The sequence below is a fragment of the Protopterus annectens genome, chromosome 1.part1 (genome assembly GCF_019279795.1).
Source record: "Protopterus annectens isolate FY-2018-M chromosome 1.part1, PAN1.0, whole genome shotgun sequence".
NCBI lineage: Eukaryota > Metazoa > Chordata > Ceratodontiformes > Protopteridae > Protopterus > Protopterus annectens.
In genome coordinates, this window is record NC_056726.1 from 1,334,987,075 (window position 1) to 1,335,007,445 (window position 20,371).

Consider the following 20,371-nt stretch of genomic DNA (forward strand, 5'->3'; position numbering starts at 1 on the left):
GTGAGGTGGCGGTGGAGGGTAGAGTGCTGGTAGAGGAAGATAGTGGTGAATGGGAGAGTGTAGAGATGTTAGAGAATGATGAGGTTAGTTTGGAAATAGAATCAATGAAAAAAGAGTTGAATTGGGTGCCAAATCTATATCGGGAGCTTTATGGTCTGGGGTGGGGGTGTCTGGTTTGTTGGGATTGAGAAGAGTGGAGAATCCTTTCCAAATTTTCTGAGGGTTAGTTTTATTATTGTTTTGGAGTATAGAGAAGTAATTTTGTCGATCAGAGATGATGAGCTTTTTTACTTTATTTCGAAGTGTTTTGTATTGATTATGGATGAGGGGGGGTCCTATTTTTCTGGTAACGTGCCCAGATTTTATCTCTGTGTCACATGATTGCTAGTGTGTCTTTGGTTAGCCATGGGGCAGTTTTGATTTTTATTCTTTTTGTCCTTAAGGGAGTATGGTAGTCTAGAAGGTTTAAAAAGATTGAGTTGAAGTGGGCAACTGCATTATCTAGAGATAGTGTTTTTAGACTATTCCAATTTTTTGCTTTTAGAGCATTAGAAAAGGTTGTTGGATTAAAGTTCTTTTGGTTGTGGATAGTAATATAATTGTGAGTGCGATGTAGGAGCGAAGGGAGTCGATGTGTGAAGATGGGTAAGTGGTCGCTAAGGGGATCGGGAAGAGTACCACTGTCAGAGAAATAATGGGGATGAGAGATTAAAATCCAATCTAGAATGCTACCGCTAGTGAGGTTTTTTGAGGGGCATGTTATTGAGTTGATTAGCTGTGAAATATTGTAGAGGTTGATGTTAAGTGGGTTTGTGGGAGATTGAATGCAGCACCAATTAATATTCATGTCTCCTAAGATTATTGTTTCATTGTTAATGTTTGAGGAGAGCCAGGAGAGGATATCTTCAAGTGTAGAGATATTATCTCCTGAGGGAATGTAGAGGGAAGCTATACATATGTGCTTGTGATTGTTGATTTGATGTAGTGTTAAGAGTAGTTCAGCATTATTAAAGTGTGGAGTAGGTTTGTTATAGGGGGTGACTGACAAGGAGGATGAGTATAGGAGAGCTACTCCTCCCCCTTTTATGTGGGATCTGTCTTTTCTGATGATAGAATAGTTAGGTGGAATTATTTCAGATTCTTTTATATGGGGTTTTAACCATGTTTCAGAGATGGATAGGATGTCAGGTTTATTATGTATGAGCCAGGCATGGAGGTTTGGGATTTTGTTAACTATACTTTGGGAGTTGAGAGAAGTCAGTAATATGGATTTGTCTATAGTGGTTGAGGTGGGGGGGGGCAGGGTTAGGATGGATATCTCCTGATAATAGAATGGTAATCAGATAAAGGATTGAGTTAGAGAGATTATAGGACTCTTTGGATTCTATTATGATTCTGAAAGATCTGCTAGTTACTACGGGGGAAGAATGTATATGAGAGGTAATAAGTTTATATGGAAAAAGTAGAAGGTTTTTTATAGGGTATAGATGGGGGGAAATTGGGGTGTGTGAATATGAAAGAGGTGAAGTAAGATGGTTGGTTACATGAAACAATTGAGAGTGGTAGGTATTAATGGGCTGGGTGACATAGAAAAGATAGGATAAGTTGAGAAGTAGTAATAGTAAAATAGTGATGTAAAGGGGTTTTGAAAGCATGACGAACTGGCGCTACTAAGAGGTGGTATGTCGTCACTGAAATATTTGTTATTGCAAGAGTGTTGTATGTACAGAGGAGCTGGTTAGTGTCTTATATAAGTGAAGGAGTGGGGAGTTGTTTGAAGGTTGATATAGGTGTGGTTTTGGAGTGGGTGTTGACAGAGTAATGGATACTGATTGGTTAGGTGGCTTATCTAGATGAGGTGAGTGATGGTCAATATGGGTGGGATAAAGGAATGGGTGTTTCCTGAGTAATTAGAGACTGATTGGTCTGGTGATGGTGTTGTGCTTGGCTATGTGATGTGGGTGGTGTAGTGTTTATGCTGGCAATCTCGACTTTGTCAGGAGTACTGACTGTGGGACAAGAGAATGAATTCCAGGTTACTGATGTAGATGCATTTCTCACAGGTGGAAGAATTGTGTGCTAGGAGAAGACGGCTGTCAGTGAGCATGAGGCAGTTGCTACACTGTCTCCATTTGCTCATGTCGACCAGGCTGGCAGGAGAAACTGATGGGAATTATCCAGGCATAGTGTTTTGAAACTTGGATGGACTTATGGAGAGAGGGTTTTGATAAGGTTTGTCCACAAGATTGTAGCACACCAAAACCTTCTTAAATGTAAAATAACTGGCCAGAAGCCCAAGTGCTAAAACCTAAACTAGGAGGCTTAGAATAACAGACACATTTAATCAGGCTACTAACACGCAGCAATAAATGCAGCAGAATAAAAGCACTTGAACACAAGAGCAAGAAGCAAAGTAAAATAAGCTAATAAAGTAGGAAGAATACAACTACAGTAAAAGCAGCTGAATAAAGTGTCTTTTTTATTAAGTGGAGCGGGAGGAAACAGAAGTTAATTCAAGATTAAGAAACTAAGGGGGTTGGCCTTCCCAAATGCTCTCTCTCTCTCTGTACACAGTAGAATGAGCTGATATTTATGTACTTTCTCAGTTCCATTATATCACATTCCTGCCCTAAATTGATATTTTCTTGGTGCTACAGCTTTTCTGATTTAAATGTTACTTTTGTATATTTATCAAGATCAAATGACATTCTTATATCACCTGAGAAAGTTTTAATCACTTGCAGTTGTGCTTTCAACTCCACATCTTATGAACTATACAATTTAAGTTTGTTCAGAAAAAAATATATGAGAAGTCTTTAAACAAAGTCTTACTCTACAGGCCAAATTGTAACCAAGGCCTAATCAGTTAAGTAAACAGCTTAATGGGCTAAGGGCAAGACAAAAAAAAGCAATGGTGACAAAAAAAATCACCCTGGAAAATCCCCCTTTAATTTTTTTGTCTTGGGATAATAATTTGCCTATTGTCATGGCTTAGCTGCAAAGTGGTTTGCCACAGTTTCATGGTTGCTGTAATGTAATTGATCAATGTATGGTGTGCCTTCTACATCTGTAAGCACTCATTTATTCAAGAATGTGGGTCAAATGTGTTTCGTATTCTGTCCATGCTATACTTAGATTCTTCCCCCTTTTAACATTCTGTATTATGGCTTTATTTAGCAAAAAGTGATCCTTTGTTCCATATGACTTTCTTTTTTTACCCTTTTGTTCTATTGCCATGATTGCATCTTTTTCTAAATGACTATAAACCCTGCCGGCATCAGTTTGGGATTATAGTTTCTACATCTTCAGAAGGCAAGTTATTAGTATATAATTTGTTTACAGGTTCACTCTTAAGGAAGAGTATCATTGTTCCTTTTGTTAACCATAGGGTCATAGGTTGGTACTAGGCTATCAGCCCTAGGGCCTATACAAGCCTAGCCATAACAATTCCCTGGCTATTTCTTCCCACAATATTTACTTCCCTGGACCCCTGTCTAGCAGGGCGACTGACATGATCCCCGGGGTGAATTTCCTATCTCCCATCCAATTGTCAAAGTTCCTTTTGAAGAGGGCCAAAGAGGCACTCTGCTTGACATGTATGGACAGTCTATTCCAGAGTCTGGGGAATCTCTGGGTCAGGAACCTATCCCTCCAGCATGTTTTGTTCATTGTGATAAGGTTTAGATCCCTGAAGCATGTGGCTCTGAGGGATTGGGATATCTTTAAGTGTAGCATGTTCAACAGCTTTGGGTTTGACATGGTCTTGTATGTTAAGCAGAGATTGCCTCTGAGTAGACGATATGACCAGACTAGGTTGGTGTCGGTTTGGGATGTGCATATAAGTAATTCTTACTCAGGGCTAGCTCTTTGTGTAAAGATGTTAATACTTTTAGCCAGAGGTTAGAGTACTGCATCTGAGCCTGGAGTTTTCCATTTAAGAGCTTTTCTTAATGTTGCTTCAGTTTCTCTTGCCATTACATCATCCCGTTTTTTTCATATCCTCTACATTTGAACTCCTGTTTCTTTTAATTTTTCTATCTATTCAGTATCTTTGCTATGTTCCACATGGTCTTCATAAATCTTTCTCCCAAATGTGTCTATTTCTTCTTTTTTGGTGGTGTTTTTATTCCTTTTGTTTTGTTTCTCAGGTCATCAATGAATTATTTATTTTGTACTTTTCATTTACATTCATCAGCATATCGTCTAGATTGTTTTGCCTGTGCTGATTATCTTTAATTTATTATTTGCGATCCTGGTCTGATTTTATACTGTGCATTGTTTTTTCCACGTCAGTGTTTCTAAGTATTTTTCTTAATTTGTTCCTTCTTCTATATTCTTTTAACAGTGACACTTCTTGCCTTAATTCTTTTATAGTTTTCTCTAGTCAATGCTTCCATGATGGCATTTTATTTATTAAGTTCCTTTCCCTTATTGATCTATGTTTTTTGAGGGGGTTTTGTAGTAAGGCCTTATCTGTTATTAATTTAGCTGCACAGTAATATATCCCATTTAGTTATGTTATATCTCATTAAATTCTCTTAAAACAAATGAACACAGTAATCAGGACTGTTAACAGACTTCTAGCATTTTGGGTCTTATTTACTTTCTGTAATCCATTTATTTCGTCAGACTTAATATGTCTATCCATCTCTATTAAATCAAGCAGCTCTTCCCTCAGATCATTCCTTTTAACCTTCTAAACATTCTTTGCTCTCTGTTTCCAGTGGGCATTCTACAGAGAATTGCAGAACATCTTCCTGTGACATACCTTCTTCAGATGCATCCCATCTCATCTGCTGCTCCTTCATATGGGAACTGACCAATCACTCCACAACATTGCCTGTGTCAGATTTGCAATTGCTTCCTGCGCCTTCCCTTGTTGTGCAACTTCAACTTGAGCTTTTGTACAGGTTTGCTACAGAAGACTCTAGAGCATCACCATGGGGTAAGTCTTCAGATGCCTCCTGCTCCACTTGTTTCTCTCGAATTTGAGAACTCATAGTTCCAGCATGCTGTGACATCACAAGTATTAGATCTTCTACACCAAAGACCTCACTCCTCAGGTAATCCGTAACTTTAATTTCTATTTCTTTTTCTCCATTACTAATCTTATTTTCTACTTTCCCCCTTTGTCTTCTTACTTCTTGTATTGTCAACATTTTTATGTCCTGGTGTATTTGCCTATATTTTTCTTCAAATATCTTTGGTGCAGCTTTTTATATTGATTAGTTTGGCTTTCTCTTTTGCTTAAATATTGTACAATATCAGATCTCTTTTTCTTTCCCACGTCCATGTTTCTCTTCTATACCTTTAAAAAATCTCTGGATTTTGTACTTTTATATTTTCACACTTCCTCTGTCTCTTCTTTTTTCCAGGCAACCGAAAGTTTCTTCCATTATGTAATATTTTGCATGTATCTGTTGTACTAATGAATGTAAATTTTCATTTGAAGCTTTTGACAGTTTTCCTTGTGCACATATTTTTCTTTCCTCTAATTTCTTTCTTAATCTATCTGAGTATCTTCTATCTGGGAATTCTAGGCTTCTTGTCTTATAATAAAATTACATATATTGTTGTTGCAATGAGAGCATGCCGATATTGCGATATGTCACCCTGTCATATTCTTCATGGAAGCAACTTGTCATTATTCTATTACTATTGACCTAGGAGCACTTAAAGACGGCAAATCAAACAAAAAATCAAAATAAGTCTACTGAAGAATTTTATTTAATAACTAAAGACAAGCATTTCTGGTGCTGCAGACTTCACAGCTTTAGCCATTTTTTGTTTGTTTTAAAAACAAACATTTCTGGTAGTGAACCCTTTACAACTGTAGCCATTTTTTTTCTTTTTAATTAGTAAACTAGACAAACTTACTGGACACAAGGGTGACCCAGGAACATTAGCTAGGTAAATGACTTACTCAGAATCACACAGATGTTGAGGGAATCAATCTCTGGACTATAAGAATTCACTTCTTAGCAAGTCATAGCTTTAATCCCATGTGCTTATATTTACCCAAGGCTGATTACTCATGCCTAATGAATCTCTTCTATTGATTCTCTTGCTCTTACCATCTATGTTATGTATTCTGGATTATTCAAAATGTTTAACATAAGTGACATTGCTACTGTTGTTTTTTCTAGATGACTTTTGCCCCCATGTCTGTTGAGCATCATGCCTCTCCTCAGTCAAACAATGCCCATTCGATCCTCCACTCAATTAATTCTGCCCAAACTGAGAGGAAAATTGTTACAGCCATTAGTGAACTTTATGGTCTCACCAGCATTGTGGCAATGACAGCATCTGAATACCCTAACCTCAGCCTCTGGAATGGGTGGTGGAAGTAATTAACCACATCACTATAGTGGCCCACAATGCCCCTTCAACCTATCAGTGGCTTTTTGAGCCTAACACTCTCCCCTAAGCAATCTCTCTGTGTCACTGCCCCTCCTCACACCTCTTAACTGTCCAGATTTTCACAGAATGTCCAGATTTCTATGTCATATTTTTGGTCTGTTCTTCATAACATGTTTGATTTTTTTGGTAAATTATTGAGGATTGAAACCAGAAAATAATGAGCTACATTTGAGTTTCAGACTTCATACCATTCAGAAAATTCATGCTAATGTAAAACCTTATACTATATCAACTTTATAAGTTTATAAGAGCAATATTTAAAAATTGTCCCTGTTTTTTGGGCCTTTGTACTCTCTTTATTTTGGCTTTGTCCAGATTTCTTGCACTAAGAGGTTGACAAGTATGCCCTTTCGCCAAGGTCTAGCTGCAGTGTGTGTGTGTGTGTGTGTGTGTGTGTGTGTGTGTGTGTGTGTGTGTGTGTGTGTGTGTGTGTGTGTGTGTGTGTGTCTGGCTCTGCCCCTTACTCCCTACCATGATGTGGCCCTCTATCTTCTCTACCAGTATCGTGAAGCACCTAAGTCACCAATCAAACTCAGGTCACCTGGGGTCATATTCAAGGCTTTATCTTTCTACACTATTGACACACTTTGGTTTGGTGCTTTTCGGTTAATCAAGTGAAATAAAAGCTAAAGCTTTCTCCATATAATCACTGAATCTTTGATGGAGGGACTGCTGGTACTGCAGGTGTTCTGCTTTTACAGTTTGTCTGAATGAGAGATAATACTTTAACAGCATGCAACAGAGCAGCAGCTCTAATATAAATCTAATATAAATCAGTTCTAAGATGGATGCCATCTTTGTGCCCTCTGCATGCTCATTTTATGCTCACGATCCTTAATAGGATAAAGCTGGCAGAAAAAAATGAATGAATGGAAAGAAAAATATCACTAGTTGAAGTTACAGAAGCAGCAAGAGCAAAACAAACAAGATGAGAATCAAATGTACATGGCTTCCATGACATCTCACTCATATCAGTAGTAACGTTGTACTGTCTCTCCTGAAATAATAATAGTTTCTTCACTAAACGTTTTGCCATTTTCTGCACTAACTCTTCAAGCTAATAAAGTGCGATTTTCAAATTATGTAGTTTAAAGAATGATTGATTGTGTGCTTCTAGGAAAAAGGTGAAATATATATATTGCTTAGCTTTATATATGGACAGAGTTCACTACTTGGCTTATAATATTGCCAAGATTCTGGATGCTAGGCATATAACAAAGATTTGATTATTAGCACAGACATGTGTAATGATGATAAACCCTAATTCAGATTAGCAGAGGTTACTGGTTAGGTTTGTCAGCTCAATACTGTCAAATTTTGACACAACTGTGTCCGTATCAAAATATTTCAGAATAGGAGGCAGGGTCTCTGTAAGGTATTGCTGTCTGGGGCTAATGTTCCACATGTCTTTATCAAAACCATTTTGGACTGTATTCTGACAAAGTGCCTCCTGCTAGTCCATTAGCTGTTCCATCCTCCTTCAGGCAGAACTGCAGCTGGTAAGAACCTCCTGGATCATCTGTTACAGATCAAGTTCATTTTCTACCTGAATCTACTTGTGAAAATGTGTTGGGTTTCATACAATGGTGAAGTGATTTCAGTCTACGTGAGCAAAATAATTTACATTCTGCACTTGTTCTTCCTGACTCCTGAAGTCTTTCATCACTGTATCAAGAACGTTAGCAAAGCATGGCATACTGGACAAAATTTGCCACCCGCTGGTTTTGTATAGTATCTGCAACACTTTAGCACACACTCTAAATGTAACATGTATTCACTCAAGATACAAACCCACCACAAAGCTGCCTTCATGTATCTCAATTTCTGCTCAGCAACATTTTTCAAATTCATAAATCCTCCATCAGCTTGGTGATAACCTATGACACATTCACTCCCAATGGTATTGCTACTCACTACTGCCAGTATTATAATGTGCCCATGGTATGACTGAGAAAGTCAGAAAAGTGGCCTACAGACAATTTCCCAAATGAGTAACAAAGAGCACATTTTATTCAGGGAATACTTCACAAAACTGGGCAGTCATACAGATATCTTTGTATAGGTTTGGTATACCAGTCTTTGGAAAATAAATGCCACTTCAGAACATTGAATCCAGATGTGCTACAAAGAAAAATATTTGTTGGCTACTGTCTCTGCAGTGACCTTCACTGGCCCTTTTGCACCAAGCATGTTTGCCTTAAACTTCAGTGGCAAGTCAGTGGACTGTTTCAAACAAATGTTGTAACTCCTGTTAGAAATTTGACTTTGCGCCAAACAAACTTTGAATTTTAGAAGTAGCATCTACTGCTGAAGACAGCCATAAAATTGGTCCTGACTGCTTGCTTTGGAAGCCTGCTTGTGTATATAAAATTTAGACGTTGAACATAATTAAGAGTGGGATAAATTACTTATGCTTTGACTTAATGATGGTGCACAATGAGAATTGATTTTATCAACTTCCATACCTTCCATTTCATAATTTTATTTAATTACTTATTTGTTTGTTAGTGTGTTACATGGGCCAGTCCTTGTACCCTATCAGCCGTGATCCAGGCACAACAATAATTACAGTAACAGAGAGAAATTCAGAATATTACAAAGCAATGCAATCATTACAGAATGTAACATGCAGCATGATACAGAGTTCACAAAAAATTCTAAAGAAGTTCTTAACATACAGCTCAAACTTGGAACACATATATGAAGACTTCTCACAACCGCTAAGAATCCGGTAAACACCTCAGTCCAAATAGTTAAAGACAAGCCGTTTATTTAATCACAATTAAAGTGCGAACTATTGCATACACTTTTCGTCGGAGCTCCTGCCCCAACTTCCTCAGACAAACATTAGCCAACAGTCATTACAATCCATATATACTTCAATTAATTAACTCTAATTAAGAGAGTTTCAAAATTTTAAAGTGCCATTGTGCATTACAAAAATTTCTACCTAAACATAAAACTTCCTGTAAGATATTTTATATGTATGTAAAATATTTTAAACACGCTTTCAACAACCAATATTCCTTTCTGGATTAAATGGTTAAATAACTTTAAATAACTTTAAAACCAATCTAGTTTGTATTGTGGTTATAAATATACATAAACGCAATACAAATTCCATATATTCATTACTTCCTAAATTACTTCAAATGTACTACATTCATTCGCAAATATTCATTTAACCAAATATGTTTAAGTGTTTGGATAAATAAATTTAAATAATAATATGTATGTTTTTTTGTGTGTATTTTTTATGTATGTAATTCTAAACACTTACTCGAACAAGTGATAAATTACAATAAAATAAAAATAAAAATAAAAATATATATTAAAAAGATGTATAAATGTATAAATATATAAATATACGGCTATGCATTTATGTATTTCTACTAACAAATTGATATACTACTAAACCCGTATCCAGAATAAAATGTATATCCTGACTTATATTACAAAATATGTGTGTATGTGTAACAGTGTACCAAACTATATATAAAAAACTAGAAAATAAAAAGTACATATTTATTCAAACCCTTTCTATATATTTATATTCATTTTATAATTTAATATACTTCATATGGACACCAACTCTTAACTAATTCATTTTATCAAATAATGTGTTGTATTACATAAATTTATAAATTTATAAATAAATAAATATATATAATACTCCTTTTATTTAATCCGCTTTTATAAACCACTTTTATAAACTTATCTGTATACCAAAACTGTACTGGTGTTTAAAAATCTTTAACCAATTTTATTGTGTATTGAACTATTAATATTTCGATATCATCTCTCTAAATTTTTTAATCTTAAAATACACATTATTGAGCACATCACATTGATGCCCGGTATCCTATAAGCATTGGTCCTAAGCTGCCAAACAAGTTCTTTCCTTTCCAGTTTTAACGAGTCATAACCCCCTCTACCATCTTGCATTAATTGATCAATAACCCTAAACTTAAAACTGTGCCCTATAAATTCAGAGGCATGCCTAGCCAATGCATTTTCCATTTTCTTTTTGTTAATTTTGTAAATATGTTCATTGATTCTTTCGCACAATTTTCTATCGGTCTTCCCGATATAAAATGCTGGACATTGAGTACATTTGGCCAGATAAACCACTTGTCTACTATTACAGTTATATTTCAGTCTTGAACTATATGTTCTATCATTTATTGTAAAATTACATCCTTCATCTATATATTTACAACACCTGCACATACAACACTTATGCATTCCCACCTTCGTTGTAAAAAGGGTTCTATTCTTTTGGAGTATTTCTTTTAAATTGTTACCTCGCCTGAATATTGTTTTTGATTTAACTGGGAGTAATTCCCTAAAAAACTGTCATTCATTAGGTATTCCCAATTCTTTACAACAATATTTGTTATATACCTAGAATCCAAATTAAATGTACAAATAAAGTTGCAACCATGAATAATTTCAGACCTATCTTTAGCAACTACTAAGTCTACCTCTTGTTGCTGACTGTTACTTAAAATTGGGGTATATTCTCCTGTTAATCTTTTCTAACTTCAGCAACAAATTCCATAAGAAAATCCAAAGGGTAACCCCTCTGTGTAAAGAAATTAAGCAAAATTCCACATTCTTCATAAAATTCATCATCATTTGTAGTCATTCTGGCCGCTCTTACCAGTTGCCCCTTAACAACAGATCTTTTTTGGTGCTTAGGATGGCAACTGGTATAATGCAAATACATATTAGAATATGTCTCTTTCCTATATATTTTGGACACATAAGTGTTCTTTAAATAGTCCTTTCTCAAAGAGACATCTAAATATTCTATTTCATCTTTGTTATGCCGAAAAGTAAAACTCAAAAAGTCAGTTGTATTATTAATGTTAATAATTCTAGAAGTTGGTTTCCGTACCTTGGAACAAAATAAAAATAAAAATGTCGTCCAAGAAACGTGTGTAATATAATATCTTCCTTTTGAATTCTACTTTACTCAGCAAAAAGGACCTCTCCCAAAATGCCATCACTAAATTAGCAATAGCTGCGCCACACGGCGAACCCATAGTGACGCCTATCTTTTGGTGGAATAAGTCCTTATTAAATTTCACGTAATTATATGAAAGAACCATATCTATCTACTCTCCGACCAGTTTAACCTCACTTATTGGTGCATTCAATAATCTTAGCATATTTGTCACCCATTCTATTCCTATATTATGTAGGATACTAGAATAGAGATCTTTCACATCCACTGTGACAAAGAAAGATTCAGGGTGAAAGGGTAAACTGTTGATTGATTTCAAAAAGGACCAAGCGTCCTTAGATATCTGGTTTTCCAATAATACATACTTTTGTAATATATTATCTAATACTTTTGCACAAGTATATGTAATACTATTTCTCCCATCTACTAAGGGCCTCATAGGCGGGTTATTTAAGTTCTTATGTATTTTTGGTATCCCAAAGAAACATGGTGTCCTAGGAGAAGGTTGTTGCAAATAAATATATGTATTTTTATCAATTCTAGCTTCAATATAAAGCTCTTCTATGAATGCCTTTACTTTCACATGTGCACTATTCATTTCATTTAAAGATGCCCTTACGTATGTTTCAGAATCAAGAATAGCATACATTCTAGAGTCATAATCATCAATTGACATTATGGCTAAACCGCCTCCTTTATCGGGCTTCATAATATGAATGGGAGCTTGACATAAAAAATCCAGTAATTCTTTTTCTTCTTTACTAACATTATATTTATGGTGCACTCTATTCTGATTAAACTTTCTCAAATTCCTAGTGTTTGTCTGAGGAAGTTGGGGCAGGAGCTCCGACGAAAAGTGTATGCAATAGTTCGCACTTTAATTGTGATTAAATAAACGGCTTGTCTTTAACTATTTGGACTGAGGTGTTTACCGGATTCTTAGCGGTTGTGAGAAGTTTCGTTTTTGGTTCTTGGTCTGTTTTTACATATATGAAGACAGCAAAAAATAAGTTTATCAGCAATGCTTATGGAAAAATGAAGAACATTTTAAAAGGCATTTACATATAGGTTCATAGGTTCATACTAGGCTATCTGCCCTAGGGCATTTATAAGCCTAGCCAGAGTGTGTTTGGCTTTCGCCACCCATTTTAAATTAATTTTGCTATGCCCTTTTTCGAGGTTAGTATACTGTGCCTCTGTCTAACAGTGACACAGAAGTGATACCCGGGGTAAACCTATGATCTCCCATCCACTCATCAAGATTCCTCTTGAAGAGAGTCAATGAGGGACTCTGCCTAACCTGGACTGGGATTTTATTCCAGAGTGAAGGGAGCCTCTGGGTTATGAATCTGTCCCAGCATGTCCTATTTATTTCAGTGCTGAGGTTTAAGTCCCTCGAGCGCGTAGCTCAATGGGATTTGGATTTTCTGAGGTGCAGCATGTCCATTAATTCCGGGTTGGACATGGCTTTATACATCAGGCACAGATCACCTCTGAGCAGGTGGTATGCCACTGAGTAGAGCTGGAGTTTCTTTAACCGGGCAGCATACGGCATCTGTTTGAGCCCCTTGATCCTCTTGGTGAGGTACTTTTGGGGTCTTTCCAGTTGCTGCAGGTGTCTGGTAAGGTACATCCCAAAGGGCATTGTACTCAATTATGGGCCTGATGAGGGATGAGTAAAGAGGCACGATGACCTCCCTGATCTAGATGTGAATCCCTTCATGATTAGGTGGGCTATATAAAATGTTTTTCTAACCACTTTGGCCACGTGGTTGTCAAATGAGAGATTGCTATCAACTTGGGTCCCCAGGTCCCTAATTACTTCTTTTGTACTTAATGGATTACCACCTATGTGGTAATTTGTGGGCACTTTGTTTTTGCCAAAGGGGATGACTATACACTTTTTGGCGTTTAGCTTGAGGCCATGGCTCTGGCACCAGTTGTCTGTTTCTATGAGGCCCTTTTGGAGGATGCTTATGTCAGCTGGAGAGTCTATTATGGCGCCCAGTTTGCAGTCATCTGCGAACTTGGTCAGCCACAGTCCTTCCATGTTGGCCTGTACCTCCAAGAAATATATACCGAACAAGAGAGGTCCAGGACTGAGCCTTGTGGCTCAGTACATATATACAAATATGGTTATCTTCAATTCTTTCTTAAGGATTGCTTTAGTAGTGAACTCCTTATATGTATTATAGTAATGTACAGGATGATGATGGCCTTAACCTGAAGGGAGAGTATTTATCACTCATCTATGAAACAAGCATAGTGATTGGTCCTATAATAAGCTTTTGTCTGAATTTAGTTCAATCTGTTATTTTTCTTAGGTTCTGTGGGATAGCTGGCATTGTCTTCTAGGAAAAATGTGAAAACTCCTTTCATCAATATGAAAGTTAGATGAAGGTCTTTGAAATTCCAAGCTATTGTCTACCTGTACACTGAAGATATTTACAGGTTTTTACTATTAGCTTAGCCGTACTGATAATATCTAGAAACATTTTCTGCCCTTACAGGCATCACATATTACTTTCAGTGCCCCATCCCATAATTACACAGACAAACTTCATCCCTCTAACTTGTATTACACTGCAGGTCAGCAGCCTAACCACTTTGGAACCTTATTATCTTGGGGCTGGCCGGACAGACTAATGTGTAAACATACCTCTCAGCCTACAGACATTGAAGACAGGACTAGAGGAACTTGAAAAGTAGGTACATCCAGTCAAACATCTGGATAGCTAATTAGGATAATATTTGAATACCAAATAGCACATAACTCTACCCCCTTCCATTTAGAATGTGGGATACTACTTAGAAGCACGTGATAAAAATTATAGAAAAATATAAGCATATTTTCAAACAGATTTTATTTACTTATTCATTTAACATTTGTTAAATGGGATAGTCCGACTAGGTGAAAAGCTCATTTTCAGCAGAGGCCCTGGGAGAAAAGCTCCACAGAACAGTATTGCAAAATCCTACCACACAAGGGAATTTATTTTTACTTATGAAAAAGGGACATGTAAGATGCATGCCCTCTTTCTTTAACTTACTGGTGTCACTGGTATATTGGTCATGTAGTATGGTTTTCATCAGTTCATAGGTACGTACTAGGGTAGCTGGTCTTGCTGGACATTTTAAGCCTAGACAGTTTCCCTTTTGGTGCTTGAATTATCCTATTCTATTTAGTGTTAGACTGGCCTTACTCATCCCATGGTTGATATTAAATATTAACCCTAGTGAGAACAACTGGGATCATACCATAGATAATTTGACAGGACGCATGCATGGGAAAAAGTATTTAGGAGCTGTCTCTATCCATTGGTAGTACAGAGGGCAGTCCTAGGGTACATCTTCCTTTTTCCCATCCATAGATCCAGGTTCAACTTGAAAACAGACAGGGATGAGCTTTGTTTATGTGGATAGAGAGTGTGTTCCAGAGCAATGGTATTATCTGTAAGATGTAGCCGTCCCTTCAAACCATTCTGTTTATATTACGAAAGATGTTTAGATCCTTAGACTGAGTATTTCTGATTCTATTTCACTTACTAATGTACAGTAAATCCATTATATCTGGATCGACAAATGCCTTGTATGCCAGACTCAGGTCACCTGTTAGCAGTTTGTAGAACACCAAGTATAGTGACAGGACTTTGAGTCAGTCCATGTAGGACATGTGTTTAGGCCTTGTATCCCTTAAGCAATGTACCTCTGTGGGCATTCCAGTTGGTGCATGTGGTTGGAAAGGCACATGCCAAAGGGGGTATTGTACTCAATGACTGGCCTAATGAGGGCTAAGTAAAGAGGTCAATTACATCCCTACATCTAGACATAATCCCTTTGTTTATAAGCTGTGCAATATTGAACTTTCTTACAACAATGGACACATGATGGCCAAAACTTAGGCTACAGACGTTCCCAAATCCCAAACAACTGATTTAACTCTTAGGGGCATATTGTCAATCTGGTAGTTCCTCAGGGTACATGAATTCGCAAATGATATGATAATGTATTTCTTTGCATTTAGTTTTGTCCATGACTTTGACACCATTTATTAATTTGAGACAAACTTTCCTGCAGAATGGATATGTCATTTGGGGATTCAGTGACTGCTCCTAGCTTGCAGACATCTGCAAACTTAGTCAGCCAGAGCCCTTTGGTATTAGCTTTTACTTTAAAAAAAGTAGATACCAAACAGCAGAGGTTCAGCACAGAACTCTGGGGGGACCCCACTGGTGATTGGTCTCTTTGTGGAGGGGACTTCCTCTATTTTGTTTTCCTGCATCCTATTTATGAGTCAGTTAGCAATCCAGCAGGTGACATAAGAGTTTATTCACAGTTTATTTAGCTTTTCTAATATGCCTGTGTGAAGGATTGTGCCCAAAGCATTACCCAGTTCGGGGTATGCGGTGTGTACCGTTTTACCTTCATCCATTGCTTTGCTGAGCTTTTCAAAAAAGTTCACCAGGTTGGGTAAGCATGATCTGCCCTTGACAAATCCAAAGTAAAACAGGTCTAGTGTTTGGAGATTGCCTGTCTCCTTATTGATTAGTTCTATGGTAAGTTTTTCCATGGCTTTGTATATGGGGCTGGTTAGACTTATGAGTCTGTAATTGCCTGTATGAAGGCAGAGTTTAAACAGTGTTGGTTGGGGGGGGGGTTGGCTAAATAGTGCTTCATGCTGTTAAAGATGAATCCATGGCTATTGCTAGGACCAATGGAGACAGTATTTTTATCAATTGATAGTGGTTTTAGCAGTTAGTCATGTGAAATAACTGGAAGCAAGCCAGTTTCGTGTATATCTTGAGGGAGAGATGGAGGAGAGAAAGTTAAAGCTGAATTTTTAATCCACTAGGTTCGCTATATTTTCAGCCTCATTCAAAATCAGATGAGTACATTGTTGCATTGTACTTTTAAGATTATGAATATCAGTAAAAAAGCCCTTGTGACTGTCTTTGGCTTGGGTAGCTATTTTAGCTTCAAGCTTAGCTTTGGTGGATTTTATCAAGCTCTGAATTATTTGTTTATTTCAGAGACTAGGGCTCTGTCATTCCAGGAATAACTCTTCTTACTTTTATTCAAAATTCTCTTCCTATTATCATAAAATTTGTTGATATTCTGATTCCACCATAGAGGTTTGTTTTTTGAGTTTGCCCTACACTTGCCCCTACAGGGTACAACTGCATCTATGCAGCTGTTTACATGCTGGTAGAGGGTGGTGGTGTGCTTTCTGCAATTTCTGTGGAGTTCACTTGGTTTGTTGGGGATTTAAAACTTTCCAATTTATCACTTAGGAGTAAGTCACTTGCCATTAATGAAATTTTTAAAGGTACCTTGAGTAGAAGTGATATCAGTTTAATTTTATTTCGAAAGAGGCAGATTTATGGTCAGACCTAACGAGTGAAGAAGATACACAAGAGATGGTGTATGATACTCCCATGTTAGTTAAGAACAAGATTGTCCACGCTGGTGTAAACGACCTGAGACGTACCTCCTTGGACTACATGAAAAGAGACATTGAGGAGCTCTCTGATTATGTAGCCCAGGCAGGTATGACCCTGACCTTGAGCAGTATCCTACCTTCACCAAGAATGATGCCACAATACAGAGATAAGATGATCAGCTTTAACAATTGGCTTAAACACTGGTGTCATTCAAAGGGGATCCAGTATCTGTCTGCCTGGGATGACATGCTGGACAAGCCACGCTGCTTCGCAAGGGACGGCTTGCACCTGTCACCCCTGGGATTCCGGATATTGGCAAAGGCTCTTGCCACCCCCATAGTGCCTTTTTAGGCAAGGCTCAAATTCTAAACCTACCACCCTAGAACACAAAAAAGGAAAAAAACTAAGGGTGATGCTGCTCAATGCCAGAAGTCTAAATCTCAAAATGCACGCACTCGAGGCCCTTCTCAGTATGGAGAACATCGATGTCTGTGCTGTGACAGAAACCTGGTTCAAGGCTCCTGAGAGCACCCCAGCGCTATCAGGTTTTACCTCATATCATGCGTTCCGGCCCCAAAATCCGGACAATACCAAGAAAGGAAGGGGGGTATCCATATTCATCAAGGACACCCACACCTCAAGACTGGTGGCAACATACGATGCATCGGAGACCATCCAGGTGCAATTAACCATAGGCAAGACTGCTCTGCAAATTGTAGCATGTTACAGGCCACCCTCACAAACTCAGGAAACTCACATGGCCTTCCTGAAAACACTAGAGGGATAAATGTATCACCAAACACCATCATACTAGGTGACTTCAATTACCCTAATATAGACTGGGAACACTACTCAAGCCCAAACAACCTAGCCCAAAAGTTCCTGGAATTCATAAACTCAAATGCCATGGAACAACTAGTCACCATCCCCACAAGAGGAGATAACATACTTGATCTCATCATCACGAACATGGGAGCACAATGTTCAACACCGGAAGTATACCCCTCACTGGTGAGATCAGATCACAAACTAATCTCGCTGGAGGTCCTCATCCCACCCCACCTGAAATAAAAAGACCACAGTAAAAAACTTCTCAAAAACCGACTTCACACTACAAAAGACTAGTGTGGTCTCCTTTCAGGGCCCCGAGCCGGCGGAAAACAATACTCAAGCCGCTGAATCACTTACAAACGCCTTCTACCAGCACCTGCAGGACTGCATGGATAAGGCAATCCCAAGCAAAACAAAGACTCTTTGTACCAAAGGCAAGCGTCCAGTCTGGTGGACCCCAGCCATAGACAAACTCTACAACAAAAGGAGGAAGCTACTACAAGATAGAGCAAAATCCTTAAAAGGTAAGACACCCTTGATCACTATAAGTAAAAAACTAAGAGCTCTCATAAAATCATCCAAAGCAAATTTCGAGAGGAAAATAGCTAAAGACTCAAAAGACAATCATAAGGCCTTCTTTAGCTATGTTAGAAACCTAGGAGGAAACACCCAGATATGCTCAGAACTAGTTCAAAATGATGTGAAGATTACTGATCCTACAGACATTGCCAACATACTGGCTGACAGGTTCAGTGCAAACTTCTCCCCCCTCCCCCCCAAAAGGAGAGATATCTATACCAAATGAGTGCAGCCCCCCAAACATCTCCAGCGCCCAAGTGAGAACTGCTCTCTCCAAAGCAAAAAACACAGCATCCATGGGACCCGATGGTGTCCCGGCTGTGTGCTCCACGAACTCAATGAGGAATTAAACCCACAGCTAGGACAGCTGTTTAATCAAAGTCTTACCTCTGGATACGCACCCAGGAGTGGCGCACTGCAACTGTGGTCCCACTTCACAAAGGCGGTGCCTCCACAGACCCTGGAAATTACCGCCCATTAGCTTGACAAGCCTTATCTGCAAAGCCATGGAGAGGATCATAATGGACCTCATAAATAAAGACATAGGAATTTGCAGACTTTGGATCCAACCCAGTTTGGCTTTGTCAAAGGCAGATCATGCCTTTTAAACTTGGTTGACTTTTGAAACAGTCACCAAAGCCATTGATGAGGAAAGGCAGTCCATACAGCCTACCTCGATCTGGCTAAGGCCTTCGATACAATACCCCACTCGGGTATCATTGAAAAACTCATCAGCTTAAATGTTAACCCATACATCACAAGATGGGTTGCAAACTGGCTGAGTGACAGAACCCACAGGGTCAGAGTTGCTGGCGCCATGTCAGACTCAAAGCCTGTCACAAGTGGTGTCCCACAGGGCTCAGTCCTGGGCCCACTCTTGTTTGGCATCTACTTTTCAGTACAAGCAAACACAGGAGGGTTATGGCTGACAAAGTTTGCAGATGACTGCAAACTGGGCGCCATAGTAGAAAACACATCTGACACAGATATCCTTCAGAAGGGTCTCATAGAAACGGATAACTGGTACCAGAGCCACGGCCTAAAGTTAAATGCCAAAAAATGCATAGTCATACCCTTCGGGAAAAACAAGGTTACCCCTAGCTACCAAATAGGTGGCAATCCACTGAGCACAGAAGAAGTTATCAGGGACCTGGGGACCCAGGTTGATAGTAGTCTGTCATTCGACACCCATGTAGCTAAAGTAGTTAGGAAGTCCTTCTACATTGCCCACCTTATCATGATGGGATTCTCATCTAGATCAAGGGAGGTCATAGTCTCCCTTTACTCATCACTCATCAGACCAATGATTGAGTACAATGCCCCATTCGGAATGTATCTGACCCGACACTTGCAGCAGCTGGAGAGGCCACAAAAGTTCCTCACCAAAAGGATAAAGGGTCTCAAAATCTGTCCTATGCTGCCCGACTGAAAGAACTCCAGCTCTATTCAGTCGCTTACCGCTTGCTCAGAGGTGACCTTTGCCTAACATACAAGGCCATGTCAAACCCAGATTTGATGAATATGCTTCACCTCAAAAATCTAGATCCATCAGAGCCACAAGGGCGGGAGACTTAAACCTCGACACGGCTATTAATAGGACGTGCTGGAGAGATAGATTCATCACCCAAAGACTCCCTATGCTGTGGAACAAAATCCCGGTACATGTGAGGCAGAGCACCTCGCTGGCCTTGTTCAAGAGAAATCTTGACCAATGGATGGGAGATTGCAGATATACCCCAGGAATTACCTCAGTGTCACTGCTCGACAGAGGCACAGCAAAATAATGGGTATAGTTCCCCATACTAAAGGGGTGGCGTAAGCCACAAAACAATGGGCTAGGCTTATAAATGCCCTCGGGCAGATAGCCTAGTATGAACCTATGAACCTATGAACCTATGAACCTATGAACCTATAAGATCCAAGATGTTGTCCCCCCATGGGTACTCTGAAGAATTTTTCCAGGGGGTTGTATTGACAAAGTGTAGGAATCATTGTTTGTGTGTACTAGTGGCAGAGTAGGTTTTCTAGTCCATAGCTAGACAGTTCAGATGACTGAAAGCAACCTTAAGGTGTCACTGCTCAATGCTCAGAGCGTAAACAAGAAACTTCACATCCTACATGCTTTCCTTAC